Genomic DNA, 13,119 nt, shown 5'->3' on the forward strand with positions numbered 1-13,119 from the left:
TTTCTGAATAAATCTAATGTCAGCAAAATATAACTCTCACTGCTATATTTTTAGTTTATTTTGTGTTTATAATCTTGCTTTCATAAAAGATGTCCCCTATTTGGAAAAAAATATAGAACTTTCGAACATCGCTAAAGTTTGGAACTGAATAACGATCCCCATTAACCTCTTCCCGCCCGCCGGCTGATGGCTGGGTGGCGTGGCTCTCGTTCTGGGTGAATGTCATGTGACGGCTGCCCAGAACGACCACTCTCACATGCCCCCGGGGGCACGCAGTGTGGCAATCATGGCCACGCCATGTCGATAGGACGTGGCGCAACCCCGATCTGTGTAAAGAGCTGTGGCCGCGGTTCTTTAACCATGTAATCGGCTGTGTCCAATCACAGCCGGTCACATGTAAACACAGAAATGCCGTTAATCAGCTCTTCTTGCCTCACACTGACAGTGTGAAGAGAGGAGAGCCAATCAGTGGCATCTCCTCACAGAGGACATCTAGGAATGTAATCAGGGCACTGATCATCAGTGCCCTGATTACAATTAAGTGCCATCAGTGCCCTGATTACAATTAAGTGCCACCAGTGACAGAACTGTTTGCCCACCACTGCCAGCAATCAGTGCCAATCTGTGCCCACAATTGCCACCAATCTGTACCCACAAGTGTCAGCAACCAGTGCCCACAAGTGCCAGCAATCAGTGGCCATTAATGATGCCCATCACTGCTGCCCATCAATGATCATCACTACTGCTCATCACTGCAACCCATTAATGCCACTCTCCGTGCCCACCAGTGCCGCCTACCTGTGCCCACCAATGCCATCTATCTGTGCCCAGTACCGCCTATCAGTACGGCATATTCATGCCTCATCAGTGCCACCTAATCAGTGCTAATAAGTGCCACCTCATCAGTGCCATCAGTGCCCATCAGTGCTGCCTCATCAGCGCCCATCAGTGAAGGAGAAAAAATACTTCGATCAGTAATGAAACCTCCTGCAGCACTTAATGCCCATTCTGAAAGCACGCTGGATGCAAGGCAGCCCAACAACTCAATAGCATACTGGGCAAGTTCTGGCCAGTGGTCTATTCTCATGACCCAGTAATTCAGCAGATCGTCAGCTGGAAAGCTCTCCATCTCTGTTTTGGCCCCGAGGTAAACATCTACCATGTGATGCAGACGCTGCCGATGGGATGTGGAAGCTGACAGCCCTGGAGGCGAGGACTAAAAAAATTCCGAAATGCCTTACTTAGGCAGACGTCTTCTCCAACGCTCCTCTCTTGACCAACTGGAGACTCAAAACTACGTTTTCCATGACACTGTAACCTACTGGAGTCAGGAAAAACATTTAATAAAATCCTCTTTAACGTGTCCGTAAGAGATTTTATCTTCTGCACTCTCTGTGGGGACAGGATGAGTTCTGAGACCTTCCCCTTATAACGGTGGTCAAGGAGGGTTGCCAACCAGTAATCACCCTTCTCTTTTATGCCACGTATTCTTGGGTCCTTTCGCATGCTTTGAAGCATGAGGTTGCCCATGCACCTCAAATTTGCTGAGGCTTGAGAAGCAGATTCCTTGGGGTCACTCAGGATGACAGCATCTGGAACTTCCTCCTCCCAGCCACGTACTACTCCCAAGGGTCCTGGGGTTGGAAAGCCATCACTTACAGACACATGTCTTCCTCTTCTTCTGAGCCTATAAAAGTGCCAGAATCCTCCTCCTCATCCTCCTCCCCTCTATCCTCCTGTGTGTTCTGTGACATAGGAATGATGATGTCTGGATAAAGTGGGCTTTGAGAGGAAAGGAAATGCTCCTCTTCCTCCTGCTGCTCTGCCTCCAGTGCCCTGTCCATAATGCCACGCAGAGTCTGCTCCAGCAGGAACACAACAGGGATTGTGTCACTGATGCATGCACTGCCACAGCTCACCATCCTTGTGGCCTCCTCAAATGGTGACAATACAGTGCATGCATCCTTAACGATTGGCCATTGGCAACGGGAAAGAAAGCTGAGGTGGCCTGATACTCGTTGATGGCCCTCTGCTGCATGTATAGCTGCTGCAGCATTGACAAAGTCGAGTTCAACCTGGTGGGCATGTCACAAATCAGGCGGTTTACAGGCAGGTGGATTTCCCATGGATTTTCAGCCAGCTGAGCACTGGGTGTGTATGACCGCCTGAAACGGTTACAGACTCTTCTGGCCTGCTTTAGCAGATCTTCCAACCCTGGGTATCTATTTAGGAAACACTGCACCACCAAATTGAGGACATGTGCCAGGCATGGCATATGTGTCAACTTTCCCTGTCTAAGGGTGGACAGGTTTGTGCCATTATCACACATCACCATTTCTGGCTCCAGCTGGCGTGGCATGAACCACGTCTGGGCCTGCCCCTGCAGAGCTGCAAGAATCCCTGCTCCAGTTTGGTTCCTGTCCCCTAGACACACCAGCTGAAGCACTGCTTGGCATCTTTTAGCCTGACTTATTGACTAGGCCCTTGAACGCTTAGGGGGTACTTGTGGTTCATAGGACAATTCAGCAGAGGAGGGAATGGAGCTGGAGGAGGAAGAAGAGGGGGTAGAGCTGACAAATCTTGCATCATCACCACTAGCTGTATGGAGACATAGGGGCACAACAAGCTGCAGCACTGATCCCTGTCCTGGATCCTTTTTGAGTTGCAAGCAGAGTTACCCAGTGTGCTGTGAATGAAATATATCATCCCTGACCATGCTTGCTGGACCATGTGTCAGCAGGAACATGAACTTTGTGGCTGACTGCCTTTCCCAATAATGCCACAACATGGCCTTCCACGTGATGGTACAGAGCTGGAATGGCCTTACATGAAAAGAAATACCGACTGGGAACCTGCCATTGTGGTACAGCACATCCTGAAAATTCATGAAAGGGGACAGAATCCACCAGATGGAAAGGCAGAAGTTGTAGAGCCAGCAGCTTTAAAAAGTTTGCATTTAGACGCTGGGCATGTGGGTGATGGTGACTGTATTTTTTTTTTTTTTTTTGCTGCAGCAGATGGGGCAGAGAAATTTGCCGGCTATAGTCCCAAGGACCTGGGATACCCTGCACTATACCATCATCCCGGGCAGTGAAGGCTGCTGAGAGGTCACGAAGTATAGTGGGGGCAGACTGCGGTGAGTAAGGAGGAGGAACAGATTTGCGCCCCTTTTATGTGTCTTTCAGATCCTCTTGCCAATGGGTGGGAGGTTAGATGCCTTGTCAAGCATGTGGTACCCAAATGGCTGGCGTTTTTACCATGCTTCATGTGCTTGAGACAAAGTTTGTAAATTGCCACAATGTGATCAGCTGCACACATGATTAAAAAGGCCCAGACAGCTGAGCTGTGGGAAGTGGGCTGGGATATAACAGGTCCACAATGAGATGGAATAGGATGGCTGCTCTCTACTCTTTCATGATGGCTGCCTCGTTGGGGTTGTGTCTCACCCTCACTTTCCTCCTCTGCTCTATCTGACACTCAAGTTGCGTCAGTGACCTCATCATCATCATCTCCTCCATGCTCATTACCACTGGAGACAACTTGGCAATAGGCTGCAGCTGGGGTAACATGACTACCAGTTTGTGTACCAATGTTCTTCCCTCTCTGTAGGCTCATGATCCTGCCTTCCTCAACCTCAGAGCCAACATCTGAATCAAGTAATGGCTGTGCATCATCAAGGAGCAAGTGGCTGATGCTGTGTGCAAATAACTCAGCTGTTTCCTCCATGCCTGATGCTGGGGCCATGGCAGAAATAGCTGTGGACAAGGAGGTAGGTTTAGCCACTCTGGCATCTGCAGTGGACTGTGCATTAGTCTCTGCTTGGGTGATGGAGGATGAGAATGGTTTAGTAAGCCAATCCACCACCTCCTCTGCATGCTGTGGCTGGATAGCATGGGCAACATCACTAAACAGAGGAAATGATGCCCTACCTGAGGACTGACCATGTCCACCTTTGCCTGTGGACACATACGCTGCTGGCCCCCTCACAGTGCCATGGGAACATTTGCCTCTCCTTGTTGTCCTACCAGACATGATGGGGGGGTTGCTTATTAACAAAATGTAATAAAGATGTGGAAATGTGTATGTGGATGCACTTTAATCAATGGAAAGTGGTGTTTGGTGCACTTTAACTTGAGTACTCATTACACAGACACACTCCACTGATATACTATAATATTGTGCAGTAAAACTCCACTGATGCACTGAAATATACTGCATCAAACATGCAGTAACACACAGAAATATGCTGCGTTAAACGCGCAGTAATGCACTGTACTATACTGCGTTAAAAGGATGATAATGCATTGAAATATACCATGTTAAACTTGCAGTAATGCACAGAACTATATTTTGTTAAATGGCATGTAATGCACTGATATATACAGTGGTAAACTTGCAGTAACGCACTGAAAAATACTGCGTTAAATGTGCACTAACACACAGAAATATACAGCATTAAATGGCATGTAACGCACCTGAAATATACAGCGTTAAACTTGTAGTAACGTACTAAAATATACTGCTTTAAATGACATGTAACACAATGAACTATAGGGTGTTAAACGTGCAGTAAAGCACTGAACTATACTGCATGAATTGTGCACTAACACACAGAAATATACTGCGTTAAATGGCACGTAATGTACTGAAATATACTGCGTTAAGTGTGCACTAGTGCACAGAAATGTACTACATTAAACAGCGTGTAACTCACAGAAATATACGGCATTAAACTTGCAGTAACACACTGAACTATACTGTGTTAAACGGAAGGTAATACATTAAAATATATGGTGTTAAACTTGCAGTAATGCACTGAAATATACTGCGTTAAGCACGCACTAACAAGAACCTATATATATAGATATATATCTATATATCTATATATAGATATATATATATAGATATCTATATATATATATCTATATATATATATATATATATATATATATATATATATATATATATATATATATATATATATATATATATATATATATATATATATATATATATAGATATATATATAGATATATATATATAGATATAGATATAGATATAGATATCTATATATATATATATCTATATATATATATAGATATATCTATCTATAGATATAGATATATCTATATCTCTATCTATATATATATATATATATATATATATATATATATATATATATATATATATATAGATAGAGATATAGATATATCTATATCTCTATCTATATATATATCTATATATATATAGATATATATATAGATAGAGATATATATATACACACTGAAGCAGGAAGCAATATAAATTGGCCCGGAAGTGAATCTATACACAGGAAGCGGGGGTGTGTTTTAAGGCCAAATCATTTAGACATGTAAAAATAAATAAAAAATTATCTTAATTTTCAAATAAGGATCATCTCTTCCTCAGAGAACAGTGAGTGGGGCATGGTGGTGGGAAGAAATTAGCAGTAAAAAAAGCAACTTCCTGGAGGGGCGTAATGTCATTCCTGTGTGCTGGCCACCGCTTCTGGGAACCAAATATGCGCCATGGGTACATACCTCCGTGCACACAGCAGTTGGTGCATCTAGATGCATTTGGCGCATCTAGCTGCAGGAACCCAATTTTTATAGAAATTAATAGTAAAGCAGATGCAGATTTCCAGGACTGGACTAACAAATGTTTATAGTGAAAGGCAACTGGTGTTTTCTATTGAACAAGGTCTAAATGGGCCATTGACATGCATCACAGTTGAACTTAGGAATGTGTCTTTGCAAAGTTAAACTAAATGAAATCCTTTCTTATTTTTGCTTGGGGATAGAGTGCAGAGGGATTAGAAGTCTTGTCAGTTTTTGGGGATGTCTGCACCCCTGGGTGAAGACGCCTCCCAAATTTTGCCAGTTCCTCCTTCAAATTTATTTACTTCCTGTCACATAGCCAAACAGGAAGTGAGGGTAAAACCCTACCAATGTATTTCCTTGGGGACACACAGGTCAATCTAAATAGTTTCCCCAGGTAAATTGCACTCTAGCATTTTGCTGTGTACACCCCAAATTATTAGGTATGTTGGACTTTGGGATTTATTTACTAAAGGCAAATCCACTTTGAACTACAAGTGCACTTGGAAGTGCAGTTGCTGGAGATCCGAGGGGGACATGCAAGGAAAATAAAAAAACACCATCTTTGCTTCTTCATGATTGGATGATAAACTCACCAGTGCTTCCCCTCAGATTTACAGCGAGTACACTTATATTGCAGCGTGGATTTGCCTTTAATAAACCCTAAAATACCTAATAATTTGGGGTGTACACAACAAAGTTCTAGAGTGCAATTTGCCTAATGGGGACACTAGTTAGATTGACCTGTGTGTCCCCAGGGAAAAACATTGGTAGGGTTTTACCCTCACTTCCTGTTTTACTATGTGACAGGAAGTGAAGCCAATTTTCAGAAAAGGGACACAAAGCCCAACCTAAAAAAGACAAGCTGGGGTTCTAACACTCACTTGGTTTCCCTCAAATGCCCACAATTAGAATAGGATTGTCTTGAGCTAGATTTTAGCTCAGTGCTCTAAATCAGTGGTTCTCAACCCTGTCCTCAAGTACCCCCAACAGGCCATGTTTGCAGGTTTTTCTTCATCTTGTATGGGTGCTTTAAATCCGAGTCAATGGGTTGGTATTTTGGATAGCTATTTTAGCTAAGATAAATTCCCAAAACATGTCCTGTCGGGGTACTTGAGGACTGAGGCTGAGAACCACTGTGCTAAAATGGAAAATTGAATACTTACCTCTCTGTAATTTTCCTTTCCTGGTGCCTATCCATGGCAGCATACGCATAATCCTTGCATATGCTACCATGAAGGCACCAGGAAATTAGCTTGTAAACAAATCACACCTTTTTTGTTTTGCCATGCCAATCAGCCTAGTTAAGCTGCAGCTGGAAAATCTGTTGCATGAAAATTGTTTGGGGGGAGGAGTGTAAAATGCATTAATTGGATTGAGCATGCATCAGCAAAAGAAATTATTAGCAAAACACATAAAACTTAAAAATTTGCTACAAATTTTATTGGTCAATAGGGATGAGCTTCGTTTGGGGACCCAGGTCCTGCCCCAGGGGACATGGATCAATGCAAAAAAAAGTTTTAAAAACGGCCGTTTTTTCAGGAGCAGTGATTTTAATAATGCTTAAAGTCAAACAATAAAAGTGTAATATTCCTTTAAATTTCGTACCTGGGGGGTGTCTATAGTATGCCTGTAAAGGGGCGCATGTTTCCTGTATTTAGAACAGTCTGACAGCAAAATTACATTTTGAAGGAAAAAACTCATTTAAAACTACCCGCGGCTATTGCATTGCCGACAATACACACAGAAGTTCATTGATAAAAACGGCATGGGAATTCCCCAAAGGGGAACCCCGAACCAAAATTTAAAAAAAAAAATGACGTGGGAGTCCCCCTAAATTCCATACCAGGCCCTTCAGGTCTGATATGGATATTAAGGGGAACCCCGGCCAAAATTAAAAAAAAAAATGAGGTGGGGTTCCCCCTAAATTCCATACCAGACCCTTATCCGAGCACGCAACCTGGCAGGCCGCAGGAAAAGAGGGGGGGACGAGAGTGCGCCCCCCCCCTCCTGAACCATACCAGGCCACATGCCCTCAACATTGGGAGGGTGCTTTGGGGTAGCCCCCCAAAACACCTTGTCCCCATGTTGATGAGGACAAGGGCCTCATCCCCACAACCCTGGCCGGTGGTTGTGGGGGTCTGCGGGCGTGGGGCTTATCGGAATCTGAAAGCCCCCTTTAACAAGGGGACCCCCAGATCCCGGCCCCCCCCCTGTGTGAAATGGTAAGGGGGTACAAAAGTACCCCTACCATTTCACTAAAAAACTGTCAAAAATGTTAAAAATTACAAGAGACAGTTTTTGACAATTCCTTTATTTAAATACTTCTTCTTTCTTCTATCTTCCTTCATCTTCTGGTTCTTCTGGTTCTTCTGGCTCTTCTGGTTCTTCCTCCGTCGTTCTCGTCCAGCATCTCCTCCGCGGCGCCTTCTATCTTCTTCTCCTCGGGCCGCTCCGCACCCATGGAATGGGGGGAGGCTCCCGCTCTTCTCTTCTTCTTCATCTTCTTCTCTTCTTCTCTTCTTCTTTTCTTCTCTTCTTCATTTTCTTCTCCGGGCCGCTCCGTACCCATGCTGGCATGGAGGGAGGCTCCCGCTGTGTGACGGCGCTCCTCGTCTGACAGTTCTTAAATAACGGGGGGCGGGGCCACCCGGTGACCCCGCCCCCCTCTGACGCACGGTGACTTGACGGGACTTCCCTGTGACGTCACGGGGAATGCCACAGGGAAGTCCCGTCATGTCCCATGCGTCAGAGGGGGGCGGGGTCACCGGGTAGCCCCGCCCCCGTTACTTAAGAACTGTCAGACGAGGAGCGCCGTCACACAGCGGGAGCCTCCCTCCATGCCAGCATGGGTGCGGAGCGGCCCGGAGAAGAAAATGAAGAAGAGAAGAAGAGAAGAAGAGAAGAAGAGAAGAAGATGAAGAGAAGAGCGGGAGCCTCCCCCCCATGCCATGGGTGCGGAGCGGCCCAAGGAGAAGAAGATAGAAGGCGCCACGGAGGAGATGCTGGACGAGAACGCCGGAGGAAGAACCAGAAGAGCCAGAAGAACCAGAAGAACCAGAAGATGAAGGAAGATAGAAGAAAGAAGAAGCATTTAAATAAAGGAATTGTCAAAAACTGTCTCTTGTCATTTTTAACATTTTTTTGACAGTTTTTTAGTGAAATGGTACGAAATTTAAAGGGATATTACACTTTTATTGTTTGACTTTAAGCATTATTAAAATCACTGCTCCTGAAAAAACGGCCGTTTTTAAAACTTTTTTTTGCATTGATCCATGTCCCCTGGGGCAGAACCCAGGTCCCCAAACACTTTTTATGACAATAACTTGCATATTAGCCTTTAAAATTAGCACTTTTGATTATTCATGTTCGTGTCCCATAGACTTTAACGGTGTTCGCGTGTTCGAACGAACTTTTTTCCTGTTCGCATGTTCTGGTGCGAACCGAACAGGGGGGTGTTCGGCTCATCCCTATTGGTCAACAAAACAGGACTTGGAAAAGAGCAAGGAAAGCAAAAAACACATGTATGTTAACTTGAGACACTAACAGAATATGGTTTTTAGGTCTGACCATTTTGCAGAGGAAATTAACAGGAGTTAAAAGGACTGCACCCACAAACTGACAGTATCTTAAGGATTTAAAGTGAAACTAACAACCTACAAACAACACACATTGAAAGCATCAAAAATATTTCAGTGAAAAATAGCCCCCCCCAAAAAAAATAAAAGAAACAAAGGTTAAAAAATACTTGCTCTAAAACACATCTGTTTTGCAAAGACATAAGGCCACCCAGATGTACTCTCTTGACACACACACACACACAAAAACAAAAACAAAGTCCCTGAGCATGCCCAGAACAACCCAAATGCAGCTAGCACACAATAAGCCATGTCCAAAATTAAGCACATCATCCAGCATGCTACAAAATTACAGATGGGACAAACACCTCCCGGTCCAGGGGGGTAAACAAAGAGCCTAACATGGGCAAAAGTTATACAACAAATACCATTGCAGTCTATGTAAACTGACTTGTTAATTTTGCTAGTCCCCACTTGGCTAGTCCCCACTTGGCTGGCTTATATTCTAGTTATTGGCCTTAAAATGGGTATGGGGCGCAGGTTTCACCCTGAGAGACATATATGTCACCAATTTGGACAACCCCAAAAACGAATCAAGGAGAAGTGCCTTTAAAAATGCAAAATTGCTTAAAAGCTAGTAACTTGAGGGGGGAGCCCAGATGCCTGTAAAGTGGTGCATCTGAAGCATGTATCCAAAATGCTGCTTCAAAGATGTACGGAAAACTTAAAAATCTACATTGCAGCTGCAATATTTTAACCCAAAACAAAAAATAGCCTGCCCCCAATGCATACAAGGTCATTTGGGTCTGTTAAGGCTTAAAATGAGAACCCCCACATAAAAAATACCACCCCAAACTAAAAAAATATTCTTCCCTTCCCAAACACTAACAAACCCCTAGCCAAACATACAGCAAGCCAGCCCATGAAAGGGGGGTGGATGCTTGGAGGCAGGAGGGGCTCAGGCACCCCAAAAGTCAACCACCTTGTTCCCATATTCAGGGTTACAAGGGCCTCTTCCACACAACCCTAGGCTGGGGTTGTGGGGAGCTGCAGACAGGGGGCTTTACGGAATGTGGAAAGCCCCTTTAAACTAGTGGGTACAAGGTGCTTTGTGGTTGGTATTGGGCTGAACCCAACATGGCCCAAAGGCAGCTAGCTATTTTGAGGGCATGTGGCATTGTATGGTTAAGGAGGGGATTGGACAATCACTCTTCTCGCCCCTTTCCTAGCTGGTCCTGTTGTATGCTCTGAAAAAGGATGTAGTTTAGATTGGTGAAGGCAGCTCACAGCCTTTTGAGAATGGAGTGGAGTGTGGAGTTCCCCTTTAAAAGCAAAAGCTAGCCCATGGAAATCCAAGGGGTTAGATGAGGAAACAAGAGCATTGGAGAATGGAGTTCCCCTTTCAAAGCAAAAGCTAGCCCATGGAAATCCAAGGGGTTAGAGAACAAGAGCATTGGAGAATGGAGTGTGGAGTTCCCCTTTAAAAGCAAAAGTTAGCCCAATTAAATCATATGCATTAGAGGGGAAAGGTTAAATACCCTTTTAGGAAGAACTAAAGGAGTGAGAGTCTTTTTACATAATTTTAACTAGGTGCATGTCACATGTTGGCAACATAACATGCTAACATGATCTGTGTGCAAATCTCCTTAAAATAATACATAAAGGTGAACCAGCTTAAAAAAATTTGTCAAGTCCTCGTGCACATGCACGAGAGCTCTGTCATGGCTCCCTGAACCGAGAGCTCCGCGCCACCCAGGACCAACGAACCGCATAGTCAGCGCTATTCCCCCCGGGACAGGCACCACCATTCCGCCCGAGCTCGAGAGACCACAGGGATCACCCCTAGATGTCTGGACCTCCCACACAATGGGACCTTGGGCCGCAATTTAACACCACCGAAGAGGGCGGGTGTACCAAGATGGCTGCTGCCACCGCTCCTTTGCAGCCACACGCGGGCTACCCGGACAGGACACAAGAAATCAGGCAAGTCCTAGCCCCAGCGACCCTGACCTACTCACAAGTGGCCCAAAGCAGCCACAACCTCCCCCAAGTGGCTCCATACAGCCCCCACCTACCCCAGGCTCCCTCCCCAGCTTCTACGGAGTCTTTACTAGGCCTCAACATGGAGGTATATGCCATGTCCCTAGCTGGGCCTCCTCTACCCCATCTACATGCAACCCCATCCCCAGGCTTTTCAGTCCCAGACATCACCACTTTACAAGCCAACCTTTTTGCTAAATTCTCTGACCTTTTGGAGAGGGGACTGGCCAACACAGCAGCCCAAATCACTAACAACATCAAATCTGACTTTGCTAACCTGGGATCCAGCATGGAGGCCATGGAGAACAAAATGGACAGTACAGTAGCCAGAACCAACCAGAATGTAGCGCATATTCAGACCCTGCAGGATCAACTAGATATGGCCCTTTCCAGGATCGATGACCTCGAGAACAGGTCCAGGAGGTATAACTTTCGAATTCGTGACCTACCAGAAACCATCACCGATATCCCCCTCACTGTAAGGGACATTATCTCAGAGCTCATTCCAAACACACCGCCTCATCACCTGGAAATAGATAGGGTGCATAGGGCCCTGGGACCCCCCAGAAAAGATGGCTCTCCGAGAGGAAGTGGAGACAGATCTCCTATCACAAATTGGATTAGCAGCAAGGATGGGAAGTGTTATCATAATGGGCGATTTTAATTATCCAGACATAGACTGGGCGGAGGGAACCGTGCATTTATTTAAGGCTCGCCAGTTCCTTAATGTCTTGTAGGACAATTTTATGGGTCAGATGGTAGACGCACCAACTAGAAATAAAACATTACTGGATCTACTGATTACCAACAATACAGACCTGATCACCGACGTGGACATACGGGGGAATTTAGGTAACAGCGATCACAGGTCAATTAGTTTCAGTATAAATCACACAAATAGGAAACATAAAGGGAATACAAAGACACTGAATTTCAAAAGAGCCAACTTCCCTAAACTACAAACCTTGCTAAAAGGCATAAATTGGGATAAAATATTAGGAACAAAGAATACGGAAGAGAGATGGGTTTGCTTTAAGAGTATATTAAATAAGGGCATTAGCCAATGTATCCCACTGGGTAATAAATTTAAAAGAGCGAACAAAAGTCCTGGATGGCTTAACTCCAATGTAAAAATGCATATAAAAGCAAAGGAGAAGGCCTTCAAAAAATACAAGGTTGAGGGATCATCCTCAGCATTCAGACTTTATAAAGAATGCAACAAGAAATGTAAGGGTGCAATTAGGACAGCTAAGATAGAACATGAAAGACACATAGCGGAGGAGAGCAAAAAAAATCCCAAGAAATTCTTTAAGTATGTAAACAGTAAAAAAGGGAGGACAGACCATATTGGCCCCATAAAGAACGAGGAAGGACATCTGGTTACAAAGGTTCGAGAGATGGCGAAGGTATTGAATTTATTCTTCTCCTCAGTCTTCACGAGTGAATCGGGGGGGCTTCAGTAACCAAAACTGCAGTGTTTATCCTCATGACACAACACAGGAAGCACCTCCATGGTTAACAGAGGACAGAATTAAAATTAGACTTGAGAAACTTAACATTAATAAATCATCGGGACCAAATGGCTTGCATCCGAGGGTACTTAGGGAACTCAGTCAAGTGATTGCCAGACCGTTGTTCCTAATTTTTACAGATAGTCTACTGACTGGAATGGTACCAGCTGATTGGAGAAAAGCCAATGTAGCACCAATATTTAAAAAGGGCCTAAAATACATCCCTGGGAATTACAGACCAGTTAGCCTAACATCAATAGTATGTAAACTCTTGGAGGGGATGATAAGGGACTATATACAAGATTTTAGTAATAAGAACGGTATCATTAGCAGTAATCAGCATGGATTCATGAAGAATCGTTCTTACCAAACCAA

This window comes from Aquarana catesbeiana, linkage group LG03, assembly GCF_042186555.1.
Source record: "Aquarana catesbeiana isolate 2022-GZ linkage group LG03, ASM4218655v1, whole genome shotgun sequence".
NCBI lineage: Eukaryota > Metazoa > Chordata > Amphibia > Anura > Ranidae > Aquarana > Aquarana catesbeiana.